The sequence below is a fragment of the Talpa occidentalis genome, unplaced genomic scaffold, assembly GCF_014898055.3.
Source record: "Talpa occidentalis isolate TD23 unplaced genomic scaffold, MPIMG_talOcc4v2.1 talOcc4.8, whole genome shotgun sequence".
NCBI classification, from domain to species: Eukaryota; Metazoa; Chordata; class Mammalia; order Eulipotyphla; family Talpidae; genus Talpa; species Talpa occidentalis.
Genome location: NW_023605194.1, coordinates 36,416,165 through 36,433,694, shown reverse-complemented (window position 1 = coordinate 36,433,694; position 17,530 = coordinate 36,416,165). Strand labels below are relative to the sequence as shown.

At 47.8% G+C, this 17,530-nt stretch overlaps 1 protein-coding gene across 1 annotated transcript in view; it reads left to right on the top strand.

Moving 5' to 3' along the window:
* Positions 1–13,519: 13,519 nt before the first annotated feature.
* Positions 13,520–17,530, top strand: part of TSPAN14 (tetraspanin 14) — a 58,226-nt gene continuing 54,215 nt past the window's right edge. The window contains exon 1 of the mRNA XM_037497486.2: positions 13,520–13,615. The gene's annotated coding sequence lies outside the window, so the exon portion shown is untranslated. The remainder of the gene's footprint in view (positions 13,616–17,530) is intronic.

Sequence of the window (17,530 nt, the reverse complement as noted above, 5' to 3'; positions counted from 1 at the left end):
CAGGGTCGCATAAACTAGAATTTGAACTCAACTCATGACACAATGTGGTGCTCTTGCCCAAATGCCATGTTCACCCCAGAAGACCCATTGCACACGAGGACCCAGGAGTAAAACAGCTGGTGAAGGAGATCATGCATCCACTGGTGCAATGTCCTTGCAGGATCTATTCTTTTGTAGTTGCAAGAGAACTGTTTCAGAATCAAATGTCTTCCAGGCACCAAAGAATTATCCGAGTTAACAGTAGCTGGAATCCCAGGGATCGCAGCTGCTGGGGGATGAGTCACGGTACTGATGCTGTTCTAGTAGTGAGCAGTGTTACCAAGATGTAACGCTCTGCAGCCTTGAGCTGCTAGAAACTATGCTAGTGTAGTTCAAGTAAGATAGTTTGGAGTTCAAACTAAGATAGTTTGGAGAGCAGATAAAATCATTTGTGATGGGGGCCTCCCTGGTGACGCAAGGGGTTAAGCTCGCACTGTGAAGCAATCTGCAGCCTCTGCAGCCCAGAGTTCGATTCCCCAGCTGGCCAGGGAGCAACCCACATGGTGCAGCAGACCTCTCCTGTCTCTCCCGCTGCTCCCCTCAGCAGTGTACTTCAGTCAGCCTGCCTTTCTGTTCCCCACTCTGTCTCTGGTGAATTTTCTTACCCCCTGCATCTCTGGCCTGTACCCCAGCTCTTGTATACATAAATAAATAAATCGTTAAAAAAAATCATTTGTGATGAAAGTTTTACAGTTCTCAAGACTGGTGGGGCCAGAGTTTCTGCACTAACTGAGCTGAAGGGCCTACTGAGGTGGGCTGGTACTGAGGACCTGGGCCCACACTGCAGACACTGTGGGCTGGTAGTCTGCATCTGCATCTGAGGTGCATGGTTTCTTCGGCTGACATGTTCCTTCTCTGGAGCGGCGTGTCCATCTACTGCACTGCCCCCGGGGCCTGCATGTTGTGCTTGGGAGCCCGTGCACATAGGTTGCATGGTCAGATAGTGGGCCACAGCCTTTGGGTCCACCACCAGAGCAGCAGTTTGAGCCACCAGTCCTAGCTCGGGAGTGGGACTCTGAGGTCTCACGTGCAGCACTTGGTGACTTAGTGTGCCGAGGCCAGTGGCCCCTGTACCCTTGCACTAAACCCAATCAGCCTGCACTGAAGTAGTGAGCAAACCCATCACCTTCCTCAACACCCTGGCCCCACCCTGCAACCTGAACATTAACAGGACCAATAACCTTCTACTCGAAGGTAGAAGGTAGAGCTTTCTGGGTTCCAGCCCAGCTGCCTGAGGGAGAGCTATTTGGAATAAAGGACGGAGCAGAGCCACCAAGGAAACTTCAAAAGGCTGGATCACAGGTGAGCTGATTTCTAAGTGGATGGTGTCAGTTTGCCCTCTGATCCCTGTGCTCTGATCTGCTCTTCCTCCTCCCCAGACTTTGGTTCCTGGTGCTTCAGCTCAGTTAGGTGGATGGCCTGCTCTGACATAGCAGGCCTGCGCAGACAACTGCCTTCTTCCTCCCTTCACCCCTAATGTGTGTGACTGCTCCTTGCTCTGCTCAGGGGAACAGCTGCTTTCTTCCACAGAGAGCTTTAGATTGGATGCCTGTCTCTGCATAATGGACATGGTAGGACATAATGAGGTAGGACAGATGCATCTGGCCATGTGCCAGCCAATACATTCTCTCTCTTTCTCTCGCTCTCGCTCTTGCTGTCTCACTCTCTTGCTTTCCCTCTCTCTTAGCTCTCCCTTCCCTCACTCTCTATATAGATAAATCCTGTTACAGTTTCTCTCTATATGTCCTACATTCTTAAGCTCAAGGATGAAGACACACCAACCAAGTTATCCCTGGTCCTTCCCTCCCCTGCTTTGCCCTTTCAGCCATGTAATAATGGCTGTCCTTATATCAACTTTTCATATTGATCACCTTTCTGTTATGTAATTATGGTCAGCACCAACCAACAAACTAGTTATGAGTAGGAGTCAACTCTTTCCATAACTCAATAAGAGCTCAGAGAGGGAGGAGGGTGTGTGTTATTGTAGACAGATTGGTCAATGAGGGCCTCTCAGACATTTGAGCAGAAATGACATCGAGCAGGCACCTGAAAGTTATAAATATTGGAGTAGCAGCATTCCAAGCAGAGGAAGTCACATGTGCAAAGGCCCAGATGGAGATGAGATTGTTATGTTTAAGGGACACTAAGAAAGTGAGTGTGACTGAAGCAACATGAGGGGCAGAAGTAGATGAGATGAGAAGGTGATGAGGTGGTAGAAGCCTCATGCCATGTTGTACTTGCCGGCCAGGGAAGACCTTTCAGGTTTACTAAGAGAAACAAGGATTCATTGGAGAGTTTTTGAGAAGAGCAATGAAAGATCTGATTTATATTACTTTGTGAGAATAGATGGTAGAGAATCAAAGCTTCCACCAGGGAGACACTTAGGATGCTATTGCAATTAATGTAGGCAAGAGAGAATGGTGGCTAAAAGCAGGTACTAGGCAGCAGGTGGTGAAAAATGGTTAAAAGCTATATATATTTGAAAACAGAAAAAAGGGGATTTCCTGAATGATTGGCTATCGGATGTGAAATAAAGAGGAAACAAGGATGACTACAAGATTCTTGGCCTGAACAACTAATTGCACATGAAATTTGCAGAAAATGATGGGGAAAAGGGAAGATTTTATTGTCACATGAGTGACAAGGAATGAACCAGAAGTGTAAGTAAAAATTCAAAGGGGGAAAAAGCTTCTGAATGGTAATCTCAACAAGATACAATTTATATAAAATTTACATAAAAATTTAAGACTTATACAAGCATTTAGTTTAGAATTCCATACATAAGTGGTAAAGTATACAACCAAGTATGTACATGAATGGTAAGAAATGTGCAACAGGATTTAGCACTATCTGGTTGTTTCACGCCTTTGAAAACCCCAATGCCCACGCCAGATTCTAGTTCAGTTAAACCATAATCTCTGGGAATGCATCCAGGCATAGATATTTCTTAAAGCTCCCTTTAGTATACAGACAAGGTAGAAACCACTGACTAATATTGATTGAGAAACAACTGTGACATCTTAGAGAAGCCCATGAAATTGTCCCCATTTTTAAACTAAGCCTTGGTCAGAATATCTGTTTTAGATTCAGGCAAGAAAGACCTAGGCTCTAATCTCCATGTTGTTCAGACTGGAAACATGAACAAACTCTCCCAAAAGGCTGTTGAGCCCAAATTGTGCTCTTTGAATATCCAAGAAACTCCTGAAGAAATGGTTAATTGCAGGCTTGGGGTAGAAAATACACAAGCTGGGCCCAGAACATCTTGTCATACCTGATGTCAAGCAAGCGCTCAGAGACCACTGGAGGCTTGTAGGAAGAAAGGACTCAAGAACCACCTTGAAGAGGTTCTCTTGCTAAAATGGGGCAATTTGAGCATCTATAATTTCAGTGGATTGAAATACACCTGATATGTTTAAATCCCTAAGCCCAAAATGACACTAAAAAAAAAATGCACATTTTGGATGATGCTAAGAAATGAACTCATTTCAAAACCTGGAAAAATAAAGAAAAAGAAATGAGCATTTACCCTACCTTTTGTTACTAAAAGTAATAAGTGATGAGAGATGTTTCACTCCAAAGTAATTTCCCTTTTCTTCCTTGAACTCTTGGTTATTTAGGAGTCTGTTTATTTTTTATTTTTTCTAATGCTTAATGTTCACATGTTTGTGAATTCCTCAAATTTTCTTATGATAATAATTTCTAATTTCATTCTATTGTGGTTAGAGAACATTCTTTGTATGGTTTCAATTCTTTTAAATTCTTAAAGACTTTTTCTGAGAACCTAACATATGGTTTATACGGAGAATGTCTCATATGCACTCGAGAAGAATGTGTATTCTGCTGTTATTGGATGCAGTGTTCTATAGATGTCTATTATTTTAGTTGTTTCATGAATTGCTTCAAACAGTTTGTTAGTATATAGAAACTGATTTCTATGTGTTGATAGTGTATCCTGCAACTTTGCTGGTTTCATTTATAGCTCTAACAGATTTTCAATAATCTTAAAGGTTTTCTATATAAAAGATCAAGTCACTTGCAGAGATCATTTTATTTCTCCACTTCTAATTTGGATGGAAGATTTTTATTTCTTGTTCTTGCCTAATTCCTATGCCTAGGACTTCCATTACAATGCTGACTAGACATGGTGAGAGCGGACATCTTTGTCTTATTCCTGATTGCACAGGAAAAGTTTTTACTTTACAATATTGATATGATGGTGGACTTGTCATATCTTGTCTTTATTATGTTAAAGAACATTCCTTCTATATTTGTTAAGAGATTCTGACCATGAAAGGGTAATGAATTTTGCCAAGGCCCAGTGCACCTCTTTCTCTTAAGGTACAACCTTCTCTTAAGAAGTACATACCACTTTTTCTCACATTCCATTGGCCAGTCTACAGGACTCCACTTAACAGCAAGTTTGCCTGGAAATGTCGTCTTTCTCGTGGATGGCTTTTTGCCCAGATAAACTCTGGTGATTTTATCCCTGGAAAAAGAAAATAGGGTGGATTGAGGGTTCAACAGAAGTGTCTGCCACAACATATTGATGGAAAAATACATGAAAAACTGGTAATAGTATTTGCCTCTAGGAGCCGGGTACTGGAGGCTGGGGGCGTAGATGGGAGAAAAATGTCCCTTTTTATGCCCTTTGAACCTTTATAATTTGTTCCATGTGAATGTATTAATCAATTGAACATTTTTAACAAAGTACTAAAAATAGCACCACCCTCTGTACTTAGTAAATCTCCATGACTGGTTCACTGGTCAGAAGTATCTTCACCCCCTGAGAAAAGGTTATAGATGTGTCATGAAACTCAGTCTACATCAAACTGTAGAAAATACATATGGCTTGAGTTGCCAGGGAAGGCCTATGGCCAGAAGCCTGGAGAGGAAGGCAAATCCAGATGAGCACCTGGAAGAACTGCTTTTCCTGAGCCAGTGGGTCCATTTGGCACTGAGCCATCTCTATGCCCTTCCTGACTATGCTGAGCTTGTTTGGAGGGAGAGAAGGTTGATTCTGCTGCCAGGCTCTTGCCCCAGCACTGCTTATGCAGAGAGAGAGAAGGAGGCCAGCACCTTCTGGACAGAAAGGGCTGGGGAGCGGGGCCTGGAGACACAGCCAGCTCATGGGGTGGGAGGTGCTCCTTGCTCTTTGAAGCAGGAAGCCTTTGAAGCTTCTGCCAGGCAGAGGCCTCTGCTATCCTTATCTGGCTGTCCTCTCTTCCCCAGCCATCTTGACTCAAAAGAACCTTAAGGCAAACTTCAGGCCTGTCTGGGATAAGGACTGGGGAGCCACCAGCAGTAAATCCCCTCCCACCCCTGCCCCAGCATAACAGGGCAGCCTCTCCCACTGGCCACAGCTGAGGTATAGGACAAAGCACAGGACAGACACTCTTCTACGCCCTGGCGCAATCCAAGTTTTCTTCTTGGATTGGCTCCCAGCATCCCACAGGCTGTCCCCAACTGTTGTTCAGTACCCAAGGGACTCTGTGCATACAGATAAACATACCAAATTCCAAACTTAGTCTATCATACAATGTAGGAAAATCACAATTGTTAACATTTCTCTAGTCACATTATTTCAACAATTAATAAGTTGAATTTTTAGAATTTTAATAAATAGGTTCTTCAAGGAGGTAAACATTAAATACAACCAGTGATACTCTTCCCAGTTGATGACTCAGTCTCATAAATGTTTCAAACACCTTTAAAAATTGGCAAATAAGAATATTATCATCACAAAACTAGATCTGTATATTCATAATAAAACTGATTGCAAATACTAATATTGGATCTAAATTTATTACTTTATTATTTGTAGTCAGCTGCCCTAGCAGCAGGCAGATAGACATTATGTGCCCATATGCCACCATCACTACCCTCTCCTGGGGGCCTCCAAGAGCTGGCCAGGCTACATCACCTCTTGGAGGTCCTTCACCAGAACTCCGTGCCACAAACTCTCCGCCCTCGGCACAGCGACTAGACGAGGGGTGGCTCTTGGCCAGGCACCCGCAAAACCTGCACAAACCTGTTCTGCCCCCAAAAGATGTGAAAAGTTAGCAATTCATTTTGGGGATACCTGAAGATGCCTCTCAGAGGTAGGCAGTGGGTCAAAGGCAGGCAGGAACCCTGAGGGAAGCTGGAGAGCAGATGGCCAGAAGCAGCAGGGCAGTAGAAACAAAGTGAGACCCCAGTCTGGGAGTATGAATGAGGCCTAGAGAGCTGGTGATTTGGGGACACCTCCAGTCCTGTCCTGAAAAGCCTTTGTGGGCAAATGGGCAAAATGCCTCTAGGCTGAGGTGACAGCCTGTGGGGAGGCCAAGTGTCTGGGAAACAGAAGCTGATCCAGAGATAGGTGTGCAGGAAGTGCAGGATGGGATAGAAGGAGAGGTTGTGAGGCCTATTCAGAGTTGAGGGAGGTCACAGCTGACCCCACAGGGGAGCCAGGAACTCCCTGGCTCATCTTGTCCCAAAATAAGGAAAAGGGGTTTCTGATAAGCCTTGGGATATGCAGCTTCCTCTTACCAGGGACAGTTTCCTCCTGAGCTATCAACTTCCAACACTTGGCCCTGAGGGCCAGTCTCTCCAGCCACCAAGACAACAGACTGGGTCACTCGCGTGAGGGAGGCCTGTGGTCAGAGAAGCGGTTACAGTGACCTGGCTGTGCAGTCTATGTGAAGATTCAGTGACGAGATCTTCTAAGGGTCTGGGTAGGGAGACTGATGGGATCAGATTTTCATTCTAGACTGCAGCTCAGGAGAGATATTGTCTGTGCTGAGGAGCTGTGCATAGAAGCTATCTAAATAAAGAAGAATCGCTGAGACCTCAGAAAGCCCAGGGGGCTGGGTGAGTGGAAAGAGGGGTTTGCTGTGGAGAGTGGGAAAAGCATTTACAGGGAGGGGAGATCAGGACACTCAGACCAGGATATCCAAAGGAGTTGGGTGCACAATAGGTGGACCTCCTTGAGTGGGTAAATAGAATAGGGGAGTCAAGAGAAGGAATACTTCAGGAAGTAAGAAGTCTTCAGGGCTGAGAAGTCCTCTTCATACACCCCCACCCCCGCATCACACAGTGGACTTGATCATCTGAGTTCAGCTGACTGCCCCTAGGTGGCAGTGTACACACATGGCAGAGCTAACCCGCAAAGCTCCAAGGGACTGTCAGGTTCTCCCCAGGAACTAGGTAAAAATCCCCAGAGCTGGGTAATACCCTGGGAGAGGTACATGTGAGGCAGGCAGCATCCACCTGTGCTCTGCTTTATTTCAAGTATTTCAGGGCGGGGTATGGAGGCGTGCCTCTCTGTCCGCTTCTTGGGAGAGGGTCCCTATCGTGATCCCTGTTGGCAAGGCCTAAGCATAGAGGTCCCAAGGACTTAGCAGACTCCCAAACTTAGTAGACTCTCCAGAGGCATAACCTTAGCTGTGAGTCTGAAACAAACAAGGGACTCAAGTGTGGACATAAAGCTGATAGTTCTGGTTCTACCACTTATGTACTAAGTGACTCCCTCTGGTTGACTTACAGACCTTCAGGCCTGGAAGGAACCTGGGGGATCAGATACTGAACACCTTCTCTCCGCCCCCCTCCTTTATAGATGGGACAACTGAGGTGAGAGAGATGATGGGACTCCTTGTCACTGTGATCGCTATCATTAGCACATCATTCAGGTCTTGTTCTCCCACATGGGCGCCTGCCACAAATTTTAATTCTAAGTCTTGTAGGGTATACCATGTGAGGGCAAAGATCTCATGACTGAGGCTGCACATACAACTGGGAACAAGAGGTCCTTGGAAATTTGCAGATTCTTTAAAAACAGATTGTTCTAGAACAAAGAGGGAATGTATTGGGTGACAGGGCAAGAAATCAATTTCTTCTCTGTTTACCTTACCCCAGGGCTCCCTGACCTCTTTTTCAAGAAAGCACACTGTATCCTATGTCATGCCATCTAGTCATGGGGTAACCCATTCTCACACTGGTCTCTTGGTCTTGATTTCCTCACCCTAAAGGTCACTGTCTCCTTCATTCCATCTCAATCACTCACTCCCATGAATACACCCCTCTGTCTGACCATAGCCTTGTATAAACATTCCTATCTTCTGCAGCCACCCAGGGCCCTCCGATCCCACTTCCATCTTCTCCTTTCTCCCCATCTACCAGTTCTTCGGCTCTCCCTTACCAGCCAAGATTCATAACAACTCAAGTACTCCTCCTCCCCATATTCTTGACTCTATACCCTTTTCTATGCCTTTCTGATAAAACCCCAAAATTTGAACAACCCTACTGTCTGTGCTCTCTGCAGCTGTGCTTACCCCATCTGCCAAGGACTGCTGGAGGCTGTGCAATTTGAGATGTCATTCTGACTTTGGGTGACCACTATCAGTTTGACTCTCAATTATTCCCCAAACCCTCCTGCCTACTTGTCTTTGCCTCAGAATCTTCTCTTGTTCATTCCCAAGTTACTCCAAGATTCTTTACCAACTTTTGGCAGGTGACCATTCTGCCTATTTCCAGAAAAACAAAGGAAGTCTTCACTTAGGAAACACCCACCCCCACCACCCAAGCATACATCTGCATCTTCACTTAACTTTTCCTCCTTTGTCCTATCTTCATAGTGGACTACCTGTTTTCCAGTCTTTCGGTGCCCTCTGGTTCTGAACCCCAATTTCCCCCACCTTCTCCAGCGCTGACTGAAATAGAGTCAAGCAAAAGTAAGTGAGTTTATTAAAGAATCAAGATGGAGGACTTGAGCCCAGGAACAGCTCTGGAAAAACGTTCCAGATAGTTCTGGGAAAGCCGCCCAATTCTGAGCTTCTCAATGAGGATTTTATACAGCTTGCAAGAAACACATTTCAAGGATTTTTGCAGTGAAAATCCAGGCAGGTGTCCAGTTAATGTATCTATCTGATGTTATCTTTGGCATGGAGAAAGGCAAAGAGGGTTGTTAAAATTTACCTTTATCTACTTAGAGTCTTATCTTCTGGGAACTGGGAGTTCTAGCAAAGCCATAAACCTGAAAATCTGTCTTTCTTTCAAGTTACAGATTTGCTCAGAGGTAACTTTTTTGGTTGTTCAGCAGTTTCTTGTAAGACAAGCCTAGCTTTGTGTTAACTCTTGTGCTGCCTCCCTTGGTGAGACCAAGCTGGGGTGTATCTGCTACATTGTCAGTTTTGATTAACACCAGCCAGTCATGTCTCTTTCCCCCAGACACTTTTTTTTCCCTCTTTAGTGTGTGTGTTAGTTTATTTTTTTCTGTTTTCTCCCACTCTTGAATTTTTTCTCTTGTACTGCCTCTTCCCCTCATCGTGGAAACATCCCATACCCTTTCTTTAAAACAATCTCTCCCTCACTCTCTTACCCTTATTATCTCCCAGCTAACAACCATGTTCTCAACTTCACTTATTCTTGACCTACTATTAACTATCTTTAGATCCAACTATTCCACTGAAACCAGCTCCTGGAAGCTGCTAACTTTAGGTTACTCTTTAGCCTTGTCTTGCTGGTCCTGTTTGCTGGACTAGAAACTGGGGACCACCACTCCTTCCTTCCTGAACATTCGTTTCCTTAGACTTCCACACACACCATCCTTGTGGCTCTGTTCCTGCCCCTCTTTCTCAGTCTCCTTGTTTCTTCTCCACTTTCTCTCCCTGATCTCTAATTTTGTGTTCAACAGGAGTTGGCCTTGGCACTTTCCCCTTCTGATCTCAGAGTTCCAGGAAAATTTTCTCTGTTTCTATGGTTTTAGTTATCATCCATGTGTTGTTTTCTCAATATCCAGTTGCCTTTCTTTTAAACAGGTGTGCAGACCTAATTTTAAAAAAAATTACATTTCCCAGCCTCCCTTGAAATTAAGGATTGCTATGTGACTAGAGTTGACAATGACGCATAAGGAGCACTCTATGCAGATTTCTGGGGAAGTTTTGCTTTCCTAACACAGCTGTGTTCCTTGATCCTTTTTGCCCTTTCTTCTGCCTGTTTGGAATGCAGGTAGAGGCTGGAGCTGGTACAGCCATTCAATCACCGACCACAAGTTCACTCTTAGGGTAAAAGCTTTCTAGTAAGCAGAACCAGAGCAGACTTACAGAGTGGATCTGGGAATTTAGTGACATTGTGGAGCTGCTAACCAGTTTTGCTCTGTTTGTTTACTTTTAGAATTTTTCTTATATCAGAGTTTTTCAACAACTATAGTAACAAAATCCACTTGGTTATACCATGTAGTTGGGTTGCTGTTAGAGCTCTAATTAATATAACTCCCAAATTTATAGCTTCTATTTAGAGGTCTCTCCTGAATTCTAAACAGAAACCTGAACTTCTCTACTTGGTCCAGGGACACTTTAAATGTAAGAGGTCCAAGTTGTGACCTACTGTCAAACATACACACATACAAGGTCACTTGGATTCCTTGTCTCAATGAAAAGCATTCCTGTTTATGCAACCAAAATACGATGTCTGTATATTTCTTATCTTCCCATCTAATTGGTCACCCCGTAGTTCTACCTCCTAAATGTATTTTGAACCTGTTCACTTTTTTCCATTCCCTAATCCTGAACTTCCTGAGCCATTGTAATAGTTTCCTTCCTAGTTTTCTTTACTCTAGTTTTGCTCTCTCCAATCCACTCTCCGAAAGCACAGAGGTAATATTTCTATTCTGCCTAAACCTTTTAGTGACTGCTTAGGGCCTAAGGACTACTAGGCATTCCTCTGCAGGAATTGTTGGTCCCATACACATCATTCCTTCTTTGGCATAAGTGACCACAAGGATGGACATGCGATGTGACGCAGACCTGGTCCAATTTTAGAATCCTCTGGTGACTGGTCCAGGAGTGGGCATATGACCGGAGCTGGACCAATTGAAGATTCATACCAACCTAGAGTACAGTTATTTACAGACAGGTCTCTGACATGGGGCAAATCCTGAGAAGGAGGAGAGAGGGAGAGGGTCTGGTCTGTGGAGCTCCCAGGATCAGCCCCGTTTCTGCTCATAAAACCCTTCCATGGCTTAATAAATCTTAATTCTTTAATATAGTCCTGCATGCCCCTGCTTACCACCCCACTTCATCTTGATCTTCTTTCCCACATTTGCTACTTCAGCCACATTGGTTTTCCTTCAGCATCTTGACACATTCAGAGGTTACCTTTTTTCAGGGCTGTGACACATTGTGATGCCATCTGGTATGTCTCTGCCTGGCATTTTCAAAGGCTATCTCCTCATTCTTTTGACTCAAGTTTCAGTATCATCGCCTCAAAGACATTTTCCCTGCCAGCTCCATCTAAAGTAGCTCTTATTCTCTCTCCCACCTCTTGTTTTTGTCCCGGCATTTACTTCAACTTACAACTATTTGTCTTTTCCATTAAAAATAAGCTTTATAGAGCAAGAGGCCTCAGCTGTCTTGGTTTACTGCTGCATTCCCAGCATCAAAATAGGACCTGGCACAGACTGGATACTCTACCAAGATTTTGTTCTCTGTTGAAGGGTGACTGAATAGACAGGTTCCCCAGAGGTCCCTGACGTGCCTAGAATATCAGTCATCCCTGTCCCTGTATCTCCTTAAATAAACAATAGGTGTTCCCTAGTGGCCTAGGGTTTAACTCTCACCACTACCACTTATATGGCCTGACTTTGTTCCCTATCAAGGAGCTAACCCACCAGGCTCAGCAGACCTCTCCTGTCTCGTCCATTGCTCCCCTCAGCAGTGTATTTCAGTAGATCTGCCTGTTCTGCTCTCCATTTTGTCTCTGGTGAGTCTTCTCACTCCTAGTACCTCTGGCTTACACCCCATTTTGTCTAGGCTAAAAAATAAACTTTAAAAGCAGTCTCCCTTTCAAAATTTCATCTTTCCATTACTTAAGACTATTGGTTATACTAGAGGTGATGCAACCGTGTTCTTGCATAAGTATTATTTCATGCTTTTGCGAAAGGGTGGTATCATTTCCCTGCCTCCACTTATATGCAGCCATCTTGATTTACAAGTCCCAGTGTGCCATGACCCCTACTTCCTGAGTGTGGGAACTAATGGGAACTAGAGGTAGAGCTGAACAGCCACGTGCTATATAACACTGAAGGCAGATGGGCTTTTGGGTTTCTCCAGCTTTCACTTGCACCCAGGGATTTGAACAGGACAGTGGGTCAAAGACACTTAGAAAAGCTATCCTTGGCAAAGACAATGGCAGCCATTATTTTGATTTTGCATTTTCTCTTGCTCATTTTGCCCCATACCTGCCTTACCACTTTCTGGTTAGTCCTCATCTGAAGGTGCCTTAGACTTGTGGCAAACTTTTGGGCCTCAAAAAAAAGCAGGCTTGCTATGGGCCAACCCTATTTGGGCACTTGCCCACAAGGGGATGGGTAATCTCATTGGGAAACTATTAGGAATATCCTTTCTTCTCTTCTCCCTCTGTGCAGACTAATTCTATTAAAAATCTCCATACTAAGAATCTACATCCTTTGCCTTTGTGCACACTGATGTCAGGATCCCTTTAGAGGGTGCACCCTTAACAGTGTGGGCTCCCTGGGTGACCTTTGATTCCTTTGATTGTGTGCTGACAATAGAGCCATGTTTCCTGGGCAGAACAGCCCATCTGAATGAGTTTGAGTGGGTAGTGTGCCTCATTTTAGACAGGTGGGTTGAGCCCACAGAGGCCCCCCCCTTTTGAACACCAGACCTAGCCAGCAGCGTGGACACCCTCCACCCCCTAGGCCCTCCCTTAGGCCTCCCCCTTCTCCAAAACCCCCTCCCGGATCTTCCCAGCCATTTCCTTAGGATGAAGGTGAAAAAAAAAAAAATACAAATCTCAGCAGGGGTCCAAAAAAATTTGGTATTTTTAGGATCAAAGCTATAAGTGCACGTCTTAACTGACCGATTTTGCAACGAAATGGAAAAAAAAAATCTCAATCTTACTACTCTTCTGTTGAAGCCACCCCCACCCCCAGCCTCCAAGGCCTGGCAGGACGCCCTTCTATTTCCAGTACAGCCATTTTTCTAATCAGAGCGCGCCCACCCCTACTCGATCACCCCGTGTCCCTCAAGACGTGCCTCCCTCGGCCGCCACACCCAGCCTCCTCCCGGCCTCGGGTCGCGGGGGTCCCACGCACGGCCGGCGGGGCCTTCACGCACCGAGGCTCGGTCCAGCCTTCTCGGAGGCCACAAGTGCCCGGCCCGGGTCCGGGCCAGGCCGGCGACGCGCGCGCGAGGGGAGGGCGCGGGCCGGCTCGCCCCCGCCTCCGGCACCGCCCTGGCCCGGGACCGGCCGGGCCCCCCACGGCGGCGGCGCGCGCGGGCGGCCCGGAGCGGGGGCCGGGGGCGGGGCGAGCGGGGGTGGGCGGGGCCGGGCCGGGCGGGGGCGGGGCGAGCGCGCGGCGGGCGGGGCGGGCCCGGGGCGGGGCCAGGCGCGCGGGGCCGCACCGCGCGGCGCGGGGTAGTGGCGCGGCTGAGGGTTGCCGCCCGGCGCCGCGCCCCCGGGCCCGCCCCTCCGCGCCCGCCTCCGCCCCTCGGACGGACGGAGTCGCGCCCTCCCTCCCGGAGCCGCCGAACTTGCTGTAACTTCCTCGGCCGAGCCCGGCCGCCGCCGCCGCCGTGCCGGGGTGAGTAGCGCGCCGCGGCCCGCTGGGGCGTCGGGCCCTGCCCCCCTCATTGTCTGAGGCCGACACCCCCCGCCCCCGGCTCCCGCGGGAGATCAGGACTGCGCCCCAGGGCGCGGATCGGCCCCTCGGGCTCGGGCGCCCCTGACCCGGGGCGGCCCTGTGGGCGGCGCTGGCTTTGTCTGCCCCGATCGCGCGCGAGGGCCGGGAGGCCGCGGCCCAGACCCGGCTGAGCCGGACCCTGGCGCCCGGCGGAGGGAGCGCCTCGGGGCACCCGGCTGGAGCCCGGGCCCCTGGCCTTCGCCTGTCCGCGCCGCGCAGGGGTGCGCGCTGGGCGCAGGGGTCGGGCGGGGTGGGAGGGCTCGGCGACGCGGGAGGGAGGGGCTGGGTCGTCGCCGTCGCCGCAGCCGCGGTCCGGGACTCTGCCCCTGGTCCCCAGCAGCGACCCCTGGAGTGAGCGCTTCTGTGCACTCAGTCGCGCACCCTCGGCGCCGGGAGCTCTGGCGAGCGGTGGAGGGTGCGCCGGCACCAGGGAGGCGGCTGTCTCACTCCAGCCCCGCTGCCTGTGTGCCCCGAGTCGCCGGCTCTCTCTGCCCTGTTTGCGTTTGGGCGGCGGGTGCTCGAGTAGGTGTTCACCCAGCTTCGGCTTCGTCGTGCTGTGCCTGGAGAGCAAAGCCTGGATCTTGACCCAACTGGAGTTTCGGTCGAGTTGGGTCTGTGGCTGCAGAGTTGGCTCGTCCCGGGTCGGTGCTCCTGCAAGGGAAGGTGGTGGGGCGGGTGGGTAGGGGGCCAGAGAGCATAAACGGTGGGCTGCTGGCTACCAAGCTGTGCGTCCAGGCTGGAGGACTGGCCCCGGGTGATGGAGTCTAGGGCCATCAAGTCAGCCTGGGCAGTGAGTGCAGGGCACTTCATTGGAGCCTCTGCAGGTGTTCTCTCTATAGTGGTCTTCTCTCGCAGTGAGTGCAGGGCACTTGATTGGAGCCTCTGCAGGTGGTCTTCTCTCTAGGGGTCTTTCTGCCTTCCTACATGGGGCTTGCTCTGAGGCTGGGCCTTCCCGCCACCCCTTGACCTCATAAATAGGGGAAGTTAGTGCCTGCTGAGTGCTTGGCTAACCTTCCTTATTTGTGAAGAGAAACCTAGGGCTTAAGCCATCAGAGCACCATCTGTACCCCTTTATCCCCACCACATTCAGCCAGCTCAGTGCTTGGCAGCAGCATCTTTCCTAACCCTTCCAGGGAGTAGTAATGGGCACTCTCAGAATGAAGCTCATACTTTCCCCTCTTCCCCCTCTGATGACCCCACATTCCTTTCTAGCTCTCATCTCAACTATCTTCAATCATTGTCCCATCCTGAAAATCCTGTATATCTAGGAGATAGTCCTTGGAAGCCCAGGCCACCAGAGGGATTTCCTCCTTTTCTCTCGTTGCATCATTCTTTGTTGCACCTGACATTTGGTGGGAGAATTCCTTGATCCCTCTATCCCCACATCTCTACACTCCACTGCTTGGACCATCAAATGTGATCTTCATTCATTTAACAAAGCATGATCGAGAGATTCGGGGTGCCATCAGAACCAGGTACCATACCAGGCACTGTTTCAGGCTCATAACTCCCTGCCCGACCGTGAGCACTTTGTGGCCTTGGAGTACAGGCTGGACTTGTTGTAAGTGCTCAGTAGTGTTTCTTGACCTGAGCTTGATCTCACTTAGCAGCACCACTCAGGCAAATGGGACTCTAAGCCCGCCGGTGCTTCTGAAGATGTTGTTGCTTCTCGGAAGAAAGGGCGCAGAGGAGAGGGCTACACAAGGGTTGGCTGTTCTGGGAAATCACACCCCTTTACCAGCTGGGCAGCTGTGCTAACCTCCAAGGACAGGTGAGGGTGCCTTTCATCTCATTTGGGAGTGTGAGAACAAAGCTCCTGCCCTATGTGGGCGGGAGGGGCCTGGATGGTTGTGAAATTCCCATGGAGGCCTGGGAGCAGGGAGTTTTGGGAACTCTGGGTTCTGGAAATATTTCCTGAGGTCTCACTCGAGGCTACCATGTGCATAGGGATTTGACTTTTACTTGTTTAACTTGAGTTGTGGAGGAATTCGTTGTGGCAATGCCTACAAAGTGCCATTGTGCCAGTACTAGGAAACCTTGCTGGGTTTCAAGTGGAGGTTATGGTCCAGTTTACAGAATGCTGAAGGTTTTAAGTGTAGTAGCGATGGTGAGTCTGTTGAGACTTATACCAAGCACTATTTTATTTTATTTTTTAAAAATATTTTATTTTATATAATTCTTACATCGTTTTTCATCTTTGCACAATGTATCCATTTTCATTATGGTTATATTCCCCATACAATTGCCCCCCCCCCCCCTTATTGTGACTCTAGTCCTTCCCTTCCCCGCCCCTCCCTATCCCCCCTCCCCCCACCCCCATAGTGTGTCTCTGGTTTATAGTTGCTTGTTGATTTTGATTTTTACTTTGTATTGATTAGTCTTTTTCCTGGTCTCTTATTTAAGTTTTCTAAATTCCTTCTATGAGTGAGACCATCCGGTATTTTTCTTTTTCTTTCTGACTTATTTCGCCAAGCACTGCTTTAGACACTTTACTTGAACTAACTTGTTTAGCCCTTGGAATAACACAGCATGGTAGATAATGTTAAAGTCACCTTTTACAGAGAAGGAAGTTACGGCTTATAGAAGTCATAGACTAACTTGCTAAAGTTCTCGATGTGAGCCAGGTGTCCTCATTTCTAGGCAATTAAACAATGCCTTTCTCTTAGAAGTGAGAAAAGTTGATTATCACACTGAATAAGCCTGGATCCCAGTGGGGCTGCAGATCCTCTGTGCTGGTGTCCTTCTATTCCCTTCTTCTGAGAACACCTCATTGGTCTGGTCGTATAGTGTGTTCTCCTGAACCCTTGCAGATTGGCCATGGAGGTTTGTCTCCCTAACATCGGGATTGTCAAGACCAGCACTGCCATGCATAAAAGATTGGGGAGTGAGTCTTCGCCTCTGTCTAGATAGATCAGGGCTTGCCTTGATAAGTGTCTTCAGCTTTCAGAGGCTTGAAGCAACAGACACATTGCTCACCCCACATCTGTCACACCTCTGCTTCATGTTCTCACTGCGGAACCCATGCTGATTGATAGGAGCATTGCTGGTCATCTGGACAGAGGCACCGAGACCTTGATAAATCTCACTCTGGCTTTTATGGATTCCACCCAGAGGTGGCATTTCAATGACTGAATCAGTCACATGGCCATACTTACAAGGTGAGATGGAGAAGGAGATTGGAACCATTTGGTTAACCCTGCTAAGCCTACTTTCCCCTGTGACTTCTTCCCAAGTTCTGGGTCCAAGTGTTGTTTGTTTCTCCGTCACCAGCAACGTAGATTGTGAATTAGTTGAAGAAATGCTGTTTGTTAAAGATAAATTGAGGTGTCACATTTGAAGGGCAGAGGTATGGTGGATAAAATATATTCTTGGGGGTAGTAAGAGGTGGTCTGCAGAGGCAGCTTGCTCCTCTGCCCCTGGGCAAGTGAATGGACTTCTTTACTTGTTCATTTTTTTTTTTTTTTTTTCCATTCATGGGTTCAAGAATTAGTCGTGAGTTTCAGGCCAGGGATTCTTACTAAGCACTTGTTTAGCTCCTAGCTGGTGCTAGGAATGGTGATCCCTCTTGCTTGCTGCCAAGTTCTGGTGGCATAAAAATGGGGTTATTAGTACTCACACAAAGGGAAGCAGGCTCCTACTCCTCCTCACTGTCCTGGACATCAATCCATGGACTTCCTGGACTTCCCCATGCTCTACCTGCCTTTGGGTAGTATGGATAGCGTCTTGCCTAGCAGAGGGACAGTAGAGGTACTCCTACAGGTATTGTCCTTCCTCTTTTATTTCTGGGGCTCTGGGACTCAGTGTCCAGGCCTAGGA